Source organism: Gossypium arboreum, chromosome 12 (assembly GCF_025698485.1).
Source record: "Gossypium arboreum isolate Shixiya-1 chromosome 12, ASM2569848v2, whole genome shotgun sequence".
NCBI lineage: Eukaryota > Viridiplantae > Streptophyta > Magnoliopsida > Malvales > Malvaceae > Gossypium > Gossypium arboreum.
In genome coordinates this window covers 85,574,403-85,582,392 of record NC_069081.1, presented here as the reverse complement: position 1 = coordinate 85,582,392, position 7,990 = coordinate 85,574,403, and the positions used below count along the sequence as shown (strand labels likewise).

Here is a 7,990-nt window from a genome sequence, read left to right as displayed (position 1 = left end):
TGTAATTATATTTCAATTTCTCGTAGGTTCAAAATGCATTATTGATAATTGGGACATTATATATCTATACGATTGAGATGTCAGCCTTATTATGGCACTATGATTTTAATTTATCTGATGGTTATGGCTTCAGTATGGTTCAAAGCTTCGTTGATTAATAATGGAAAAGTTATTACTTGACAGTCGAGATCAATTCAATTGTTTAGTTTGATTAGATTAATTTCTTGAAGGATTAATTGAGTTACTTGTACTTGAATCTATCCACAAGGTGGAAATAAAGTTTGAATGTTCACGGATAAATAGATGAATATTCTGAATGCAGGATTCATATTCTAGAAGATATGATACAGAATTATATCCATCAAAACGATTTTATTGAGAAATGTTTTTATAGATCACGACTGGAAAGTCTGAATGATGTGATATTTATCAATAAAGTGGTAAACAGTTGAAGAAATTGTTAATTGAAGCGTCAGTTCTCAAGTAAAGAGTTATTCGACACAAGAATTAAAGATGGTTTGAACTGTTGAAAGATTATGAGTCAGCAATTGATTATCAAACTGGGCAAATGATTATAGTCTTTGGGGTTCTGAGCGAGAATCTTTATGTGTTTTACGGCAAATAATCATGTGATTAATCTTATCAAATGATGAGTAGTTATTGGCTGAGCTAGAAACTAAATTGATGTTTAATTAGCAAATTTGTGAGGCTAAGAGGTGTGTCAATGAATTACAAGTTAAAAAGGGTACAACGTAAATTGATTTCTGATTTAGAATTTCAGATTGGAATCGACAATTGTTCGTTGTGTCGAGATAGAGTTCGTGTATTGAGAAATCCAGAGATTTTACAACAATTGTGACATCTAGCACATGGTAATTATCTGTCCGCATGAGGAGTACTAAAAGAGTGCCGATTTTCATTGTTCAAATGGAGACACGAGGATTATATCGTGTTACTAAAATAAACCATTGTGAGCTTTGGGTATGGAATTACTTTGTAACACCGTGTTCTAGAACTTGAAAGCAACCGAGAAAGACATTTATTGTTGGTTAATTTTGCGTATAATAATAATAGTTATGAGATGAATGTTAAGATAGCATTGTATGAGGGTAGTATGGTTGCAATCAACGAACTTCGTTGTATTGAATTGAATTTTATAAAAAGAATTTCGGGGTCGATGTGCTTGGAAAGACTGAGGGGAAATGAAAGTAATTCATGACCGTCAAAAAATAGTTTCAGATTTGCAAAAAATATATGTGGGCTTGATGCGTAAAAGCTTTGAATTTTCAATTAGAAAATTGAGTATTTGTAAAGGTATTATAATGGGAATAGAAATTCTAGATTTAGCTATAAAGAGAAGTTGAGTTCGCAATTCATCGGATTGAATGAGATTATTATCAAAACTTGAGAAGACCCGTAATGTGTTTCTTATATATATAATGTGATGATACAAATAAGATCCTTTATCTAGGGTATCTTTTACAGAAGTAGAAACTCAGCTTGTTATGATGTATAGCAAAGAGCAGATCATAATCTTAGCTCATGAGATTGAAAAGTTGAGAAATCTGAGGCTAGGTGAGAAATTGTTGAGGTTGGTGAAAGAAAATCACTAATTTATTCTCGGTAAGATTTTCGGGACGAAAATCCCTAAGGGGAGAGTTGTAACAACCCGCTTTTAGGGTTAATCGAACGATGGTTTCGGGCCACCAATCCGACGAGTAGGTTTGTAAATATTATATTTAATATTTACGAGCTAATTGTGATTTAAAAAAAATATTTTTGATATTGTGATTTTTGTTTTATAAGCGATTTATTAAGTTCAAGTGGTATGACCCTAAGGTCAAGTGGGTTTAGAAAATAAGGTATCGGGACCTTGTTTCTATAAACCGAGTCGTAAATATTTTTATAAATATTTACGTAGTGGCAATAAGATGGTATTAAAGTTTCATTGAAAAATTTTATCGTTTCGATAGTTAATTAAGCAAAAAGGACTAAATTGCATAAAGTGCAAAAGTTCTGTTCTATAAGCTAAAGGTATTAAATAGATATAGAACTTAAAAGTGAAAGTCCTTGTTTGGTAATTAGCCCATTAAAGAGATAGTGGGATATGATGGCTTGGCATTTGGTGTAATAAATAAAGTGTACAAAGGTTAATATTGTAAATTGGTTAAAAATAATAATAAAATGAATAAAATAAAAGAATCAAGGTGTCATCTTTTTCATTCTCTTTTTACCAGCCGAATATGAAGCCTGAGAAGCCATGGAAGAAGCTTCCAACTTACGGCTAATGCATGGTAGGCATTTCTAGTCCCGTTTTTAATTATTTTTATATTTTTGGGATTGTTGTTGCTTAATCTATCTAATGAGGGGGCTATTTTGCAAAACCATTGAATAGTTTGATATTTGCCATTGATGATTATAATAGGGTTTTGTAGTTTAATGGAAGAATATGAGTCCTTGTTGATAGTTAAACACTTTTTGTTAAGTGAATTTTTGTGAAATTGACAATTAAGGGCTAAATTGATAAATGTGAAAACTTTGTGGTTAAAATGTCAAATAAATGAAATGTGTGGGCTGCTAGAGACACTAGTGATATTCTTCTATAGTAGAATTTTACTCAATTTCATGAATTTGCATTTTTATGATATAGGGACTAAATTGTAAAGAAGTTGAAATATTAGGGGCAAAATTATAATTTTTTCATAAAGTGAATTATGGACTGTTTTGATACCATGAACATTTGGCTAAGCTTAATTATGGTTAAAATGGTTAATTTGCATGTTTTGAGCTCGAGACTAAAATGAATAAAAGTAAAACTTTAGGGTAATTTTGTAAAAATGACAAAATGACCAAATTGTATGAAATGAGGTGTTTTACTGTCTAAATTAATATATTGAATGAAATTGTTAATTTAGATCAAGATCGGTGGAAAATCGAGGAATATGAGAAAATTACCAAAATACCCCGAACTTTGGTATCTCTACAATTTAGCCAGGTAAGTTCGTATGCAATAAGCATTGTTAAATTTATGTTTCTAATGCTTTGATATCGTATAAATTGTATATACGTGAATATTTTAATGTCTGACGACATATCGACAAAATGTGGCACTTAGTGTGCGGGGCAATCAAATATGGTACTCGATTAATACGAAATATTGAGAATGGCACTTAATGTGCGAGATATTGAGAATGACACTTAGTGTGCAAAATATTGAATGATTAAATAGAGCAAAGTGAACAGGTATACATGCTATATTATATGAATTGTTTATGAGACGACTTTATAATGGTGTTATATCCGGGCTAAGTCCCGAAGGCATTCGTGTTGGTGTTATATCCGGGCTAAGTCCTGAAGGCATTCATGCTGGTGTTATATCCGGGCTAAGTCTCGAAGGCATTCGTGCTGGTGTTATATCCGGGCTAAGTCCCGAAGGCATTCGTGCTGGTATTATATCCGGGCTAAGCCCTGAAGGCATTTGTGCTGGTGTTATATCCGGGCTAAAGTCCCGTAGGCTTTGTGCTGGTATTATATCCGGGCTTAAAGTCTCGCATGCTTTGTGGTGGTGATTGGATTTGGGTTTTAAACCTAGCAGACTTAATGCTGATGATTCGAGTAAGATTATGATTTCGAATGTTCGTAGTAAACTACCGTTGAATATGTTCAATGCATTAAGTTGGTCAGGTATGTATTATATACTTTTATATGTTAGATTGATTGGAATTGAATCATGAATGCGAAATGAGAAGTATATGTGAAAATCTCATATGTGTATGTGTGTATTCGGTTATGGTGAAAGGTTACATGAGATTGATTTGGTGATATACATGTTAAATAATATGAATGCAAAGAATGTGTAATAAATCTGCTTGGGACAGCAGCAGTAACGTGATTTCGTAAAATCACCATAAATTGTGGGAGTTGAGTTAGAGGCTGAATAAATTATTTCATGAAATCTTAATGAGTCTAGTTTCTTATAAAAGAAACCGTGTAAGCAAAAGAATTGTCAATAATGAGATATTTGAAGTGGCATGGAACAGAGTCAAAATGACTTCAAGGTCCCCTGTTCTGTTTTCAGAAAATCATTATAAATGGTAAAAAAATAGTTATAAGATAAAATTTATATTCTTAGACTCCTTAATGAGTCTAGTTTCAAATGAAATAAACGATAACATATTTTGAAATCTGTATAATGAGAAATTTGTTTTGTAGTGAAGAGTGGTCAGAATAGTCAAACAGTGAAACATGGGAAAACTTCAAGAAAAATCTGGTATTGATTGGTCAAACCAAAAATTATGAAAATTTGATGGATGGAAGATATATGAGTCTATTTTCAGGGAAAATTAACGACACTTGATTTGGAGTTTCTTTTCTCCAGTTATAAATAATTTAGTGACTGTTGCTCAGGAAGACAGCTTGTAGTGAATTTGTGATTTTATTGCAAACATGGTTAAAACTGGTTAATGAGATGCTTTTCGAGTTCTTATGATCTTATTTTTGATTTCAATGTTTGGTTTTAATTCAATTCAGATTCAAGTGAGGTGAATTTGCTACATATGCATTATGTTCATGGATACTTGGCCAAAATGGAAATTATCTAGGAATGATTTCTTGAAAATTTGAATAATCGATCTATAAGTAAATTAATTGTTTGCATTGCTTAAAACTTACTAAGCATTGAAGCTTACTCCGTGTTCTCTTTTCCATTTCTTATAGGTTTATACTTTAGCTCGAGTTGGAAGGGCCAGAGATATCATCATACTATCGAGTCATTATGTGAGTTGAGAAGATTGTATATCATCATGGTTTAAGGCATGTATAGGATAGACTATAGGTAGAATGATATTTCGACTTGTATACATTATAGCCATGCGAAGATGGCTTGCTCATTTTGTTTAGAGAAGCCTTATAATTGAACTAATGTGGTGAAATGTTTTAGCTATAACTTGATAGTATTTAAATTGTTATTAGATATTCGGTTATGTTTTGATAGTGAGTCATTTTGGAAATTTATAAGAGCTCCTATGGAAAATCAATGAGACATGTTTACATTATTAATAATTTATGTCTGGTAAGTATCTTTGACCTTATAGAAGTTTTGTTCAGTCAAGTAATACCTCATAACCTTATTCCGGCAACGGATATGGGTTAGGAGTGTTACAGGTAAGGAATTACTCCAAGGAAGCCAATTGATCCATCTCAGAAGCTGGATTCATTATCAAGACTGAAGATCTCTCCTCAATTTCCCTTCAGGAGTTTTGGGTTTTCTTTATGTTTTGTACTCTTTATTCTCCTGAGATGTTTTCTTATTTAGTTATGAACTAAAACCCCTAAATACCTAAGGGGAATGAAACCTAAGATGAATCTTGTTATTGTTTTCTGAATCGTATGATAAATATTTAACTTGTTCTTAATTATGTGTTCTTAATTCTTATTTTGATATCCCAGGATAGTGATTCAAGACATGCTCTTATTCAAAGGAGGAATAGACCCTATCTAAGAGTAAATTTGTCATAATTAAGCGGAGTTGATTGCGCGCCTAGACAGAGGGTGGCAAGATTTTGCCGGATTAGAGTAAAACCTAATAAGGGGATCCATAGATCGAGTTAATGCAACCCTAGAGTGTTAATTAGAGAAAAGTCTCGGTTATTTAATCTAAGGATTAGACGTTATTAGTCTTGAATAGGGATAATAACATAACTTAGGGATCTTTACGGAACAAGTTGAATGAATAAAGCGTCCGATTCGGAGCCAGAATAACAAGTAAAGTCTAGGTGGATTTTTCCTTAAGTATTGTCTTAAGTCAATCGATTTTTCCCAAAATCAATTCCCCAATTCTTTTCTCTTTGCGTTCTTAGTTTAGATAATTAGTTAGTTAAAACAGAAACCTCTTTATTCTTAGGCTAGATAATAAAAAGACAGTCATTACTAGTACTCTTAGTTCCTTTGGGTTCGACAATCCGGTCTTGCTAAAACTATACTACTGTTCCATAGGTACACTTGCCTACATCGCGATAATAGTTAGTTCAAGAACGAGTAATTATAAATTTTTAAAACCTATCACGAAATCACGCGATCAAGTTTTTTGGCGCCGTTGCCGGGGAGCTAAGATATTAGGAACGCTCAATTTTTATTACTTTAGCCATTTATTTTTCTTGCAATTTAATTTAATTTGATTATTATTATTTATTAACCTACTCTTTCTTTCTCTTGGCAGGTTTTTATAGTTTATGACTAGAAGAAACCCATCAGGACCATTACTTTTTGACGAAGAAATCGATAGTACAGTTCATAGAAACCAAAGAGAAATAAGGCATAGCTTAAGATACACAAAGAACGAGCAAGAAGACGATACTCAACCCCCAACCAAAGAGATGGCAGAAAACCAAGGCAATCAGCTACCTCCTGTAATTGCTGTTAATCAAAATCCTGCTCCACGCACTATGTATGATTATGCTAAACCTTCTTTAACAGGAATTGAATCAAGCATAGTTAGACCTACTGTAGCTGCAAATACTTTCGAATTAAAACCTAACACTAGTCAAATGATACAACAATTTGTTCAGTTTGATAGTTTGCAGGATGAGGATCCCAACGCTCATTTAGCCAACTTCTTAGAACTATGCGATACATTTAAAATTAATGGCGTTTCTGATGATGCCATACGTCTTCAGTTGTTTCCCTTTTCATTGAGGAACAAAGCTAAATAGTGGTTGAACTCGTTACCACGAGGGTCAATTACTACTTGGGAACAAATGACCGAGAAATTTTTACTAAAATATTTTTCGCCGGCTAAAACGGCTAAATTACGTAATGATATCTCTTTTTTTTGTGCAGATGGACTTAAAAACACTCTATGATGCATGGGAGAGATACAAGGACCTTCTGAGAAGGTGCCCTCACTATGGGTTATCGCTTTGGCTCCAAGTTCAAACATTTCACAATGGTCTGAATCCTTCGACTCGGCAAATGGTTGACGCAGCGGCGGGCGGAACCATCAACAATAAAACACCAGAAGATGCTTATGAGTTTATAGAGGAGATGTCACTGAATAACTATCAGTGGCAAGTCATGAGGACAAAGCCAACAAAAAAAGCCAGCATTTATAATGTCGATTCGGTCACCATGCTCTCTATTCAGGTAGAACTCTTAAATAAAAAGATTGATGGTTTTCTTAGTTCTTCACAGGTTCACCCAGTAATGCAGTACGAAGCAAGTAGCTGTGGAACAAACCATTCGAAATACCAACCTTATGGCCACAGCATGGATAACGAGCAATTAAACTACATGGGTAATAATCCTCGACCTCAAAACAATCCATATAGTAACACTTATAATGCAGGTTGGAGGAACCACCCCAATTTCTCGTAGGGCGGTCAAGGAAATCAAAGACCACAACATCCTCCAAGCTACCAACAACCACCCTACCAACAGGAAAAGAAGCCAAACCTTGAAGAGATGCTCTCAAAGTTCATATCAGTGTCAGAAACCCGTTTTCAGAACACCGAGATAGCACTTAAGAATCAACAAGCGTCGATCCAAGGACTCGAAACTCAGATAGGCCAGCTTTCCAAACTAATCTCTGAACGACCACAGGGTAGTTTGCCAAGTAATACTGAACCTAACTCAAGGGAACAACTCAACGCAAGTAATATTCAAGATGACGAAGGAGTCGTTGAGCCTGAACTAGAATCGAGGCAATAAACTGTGGTAAGCAAAGATCAAGGTGAGGTAGATTAAAATACAAACCTCAAGCTAGTGCTCTACCATGGTAGGGGTCATTTGTCCTAGTAATTCTTCTAAATAACTCGGCTCTGTTAGTACGGAGCCTCTCAAAAATGGTCCCACGATTTCTTCATCCATTTTGAGCCTCAACAATAGGCTGTAACACCTTAAACATGGCTTGTGACACAACATCATCCGTAGGCTCCTAATGATCCTCCTCTATCGTTTGAGTATTGTCAACCTGATCAACTATCGGCTCAGGTTC

General features: G+C 34.2%; 1 non-coding gene across 1 annotated transcript; it reads right to left on the bottom strand.

The window, feature by feature from the left end:
* Positions 1-6,803: 6,803 nt before the first annotated feature.
* LOC128285860 (small nucleolar RNA R71) lies at positions 6,804-6,911 on the bottom strand. The gene has a single exon (XR_008276407.1). It is a non-coding gene; the product is annotated as a small nucleolar RNA R71 (small nucleolar RNA).
* Between the last annotated feature and the right edge of the window lie 1,079 nt (positions 6,912-7,990).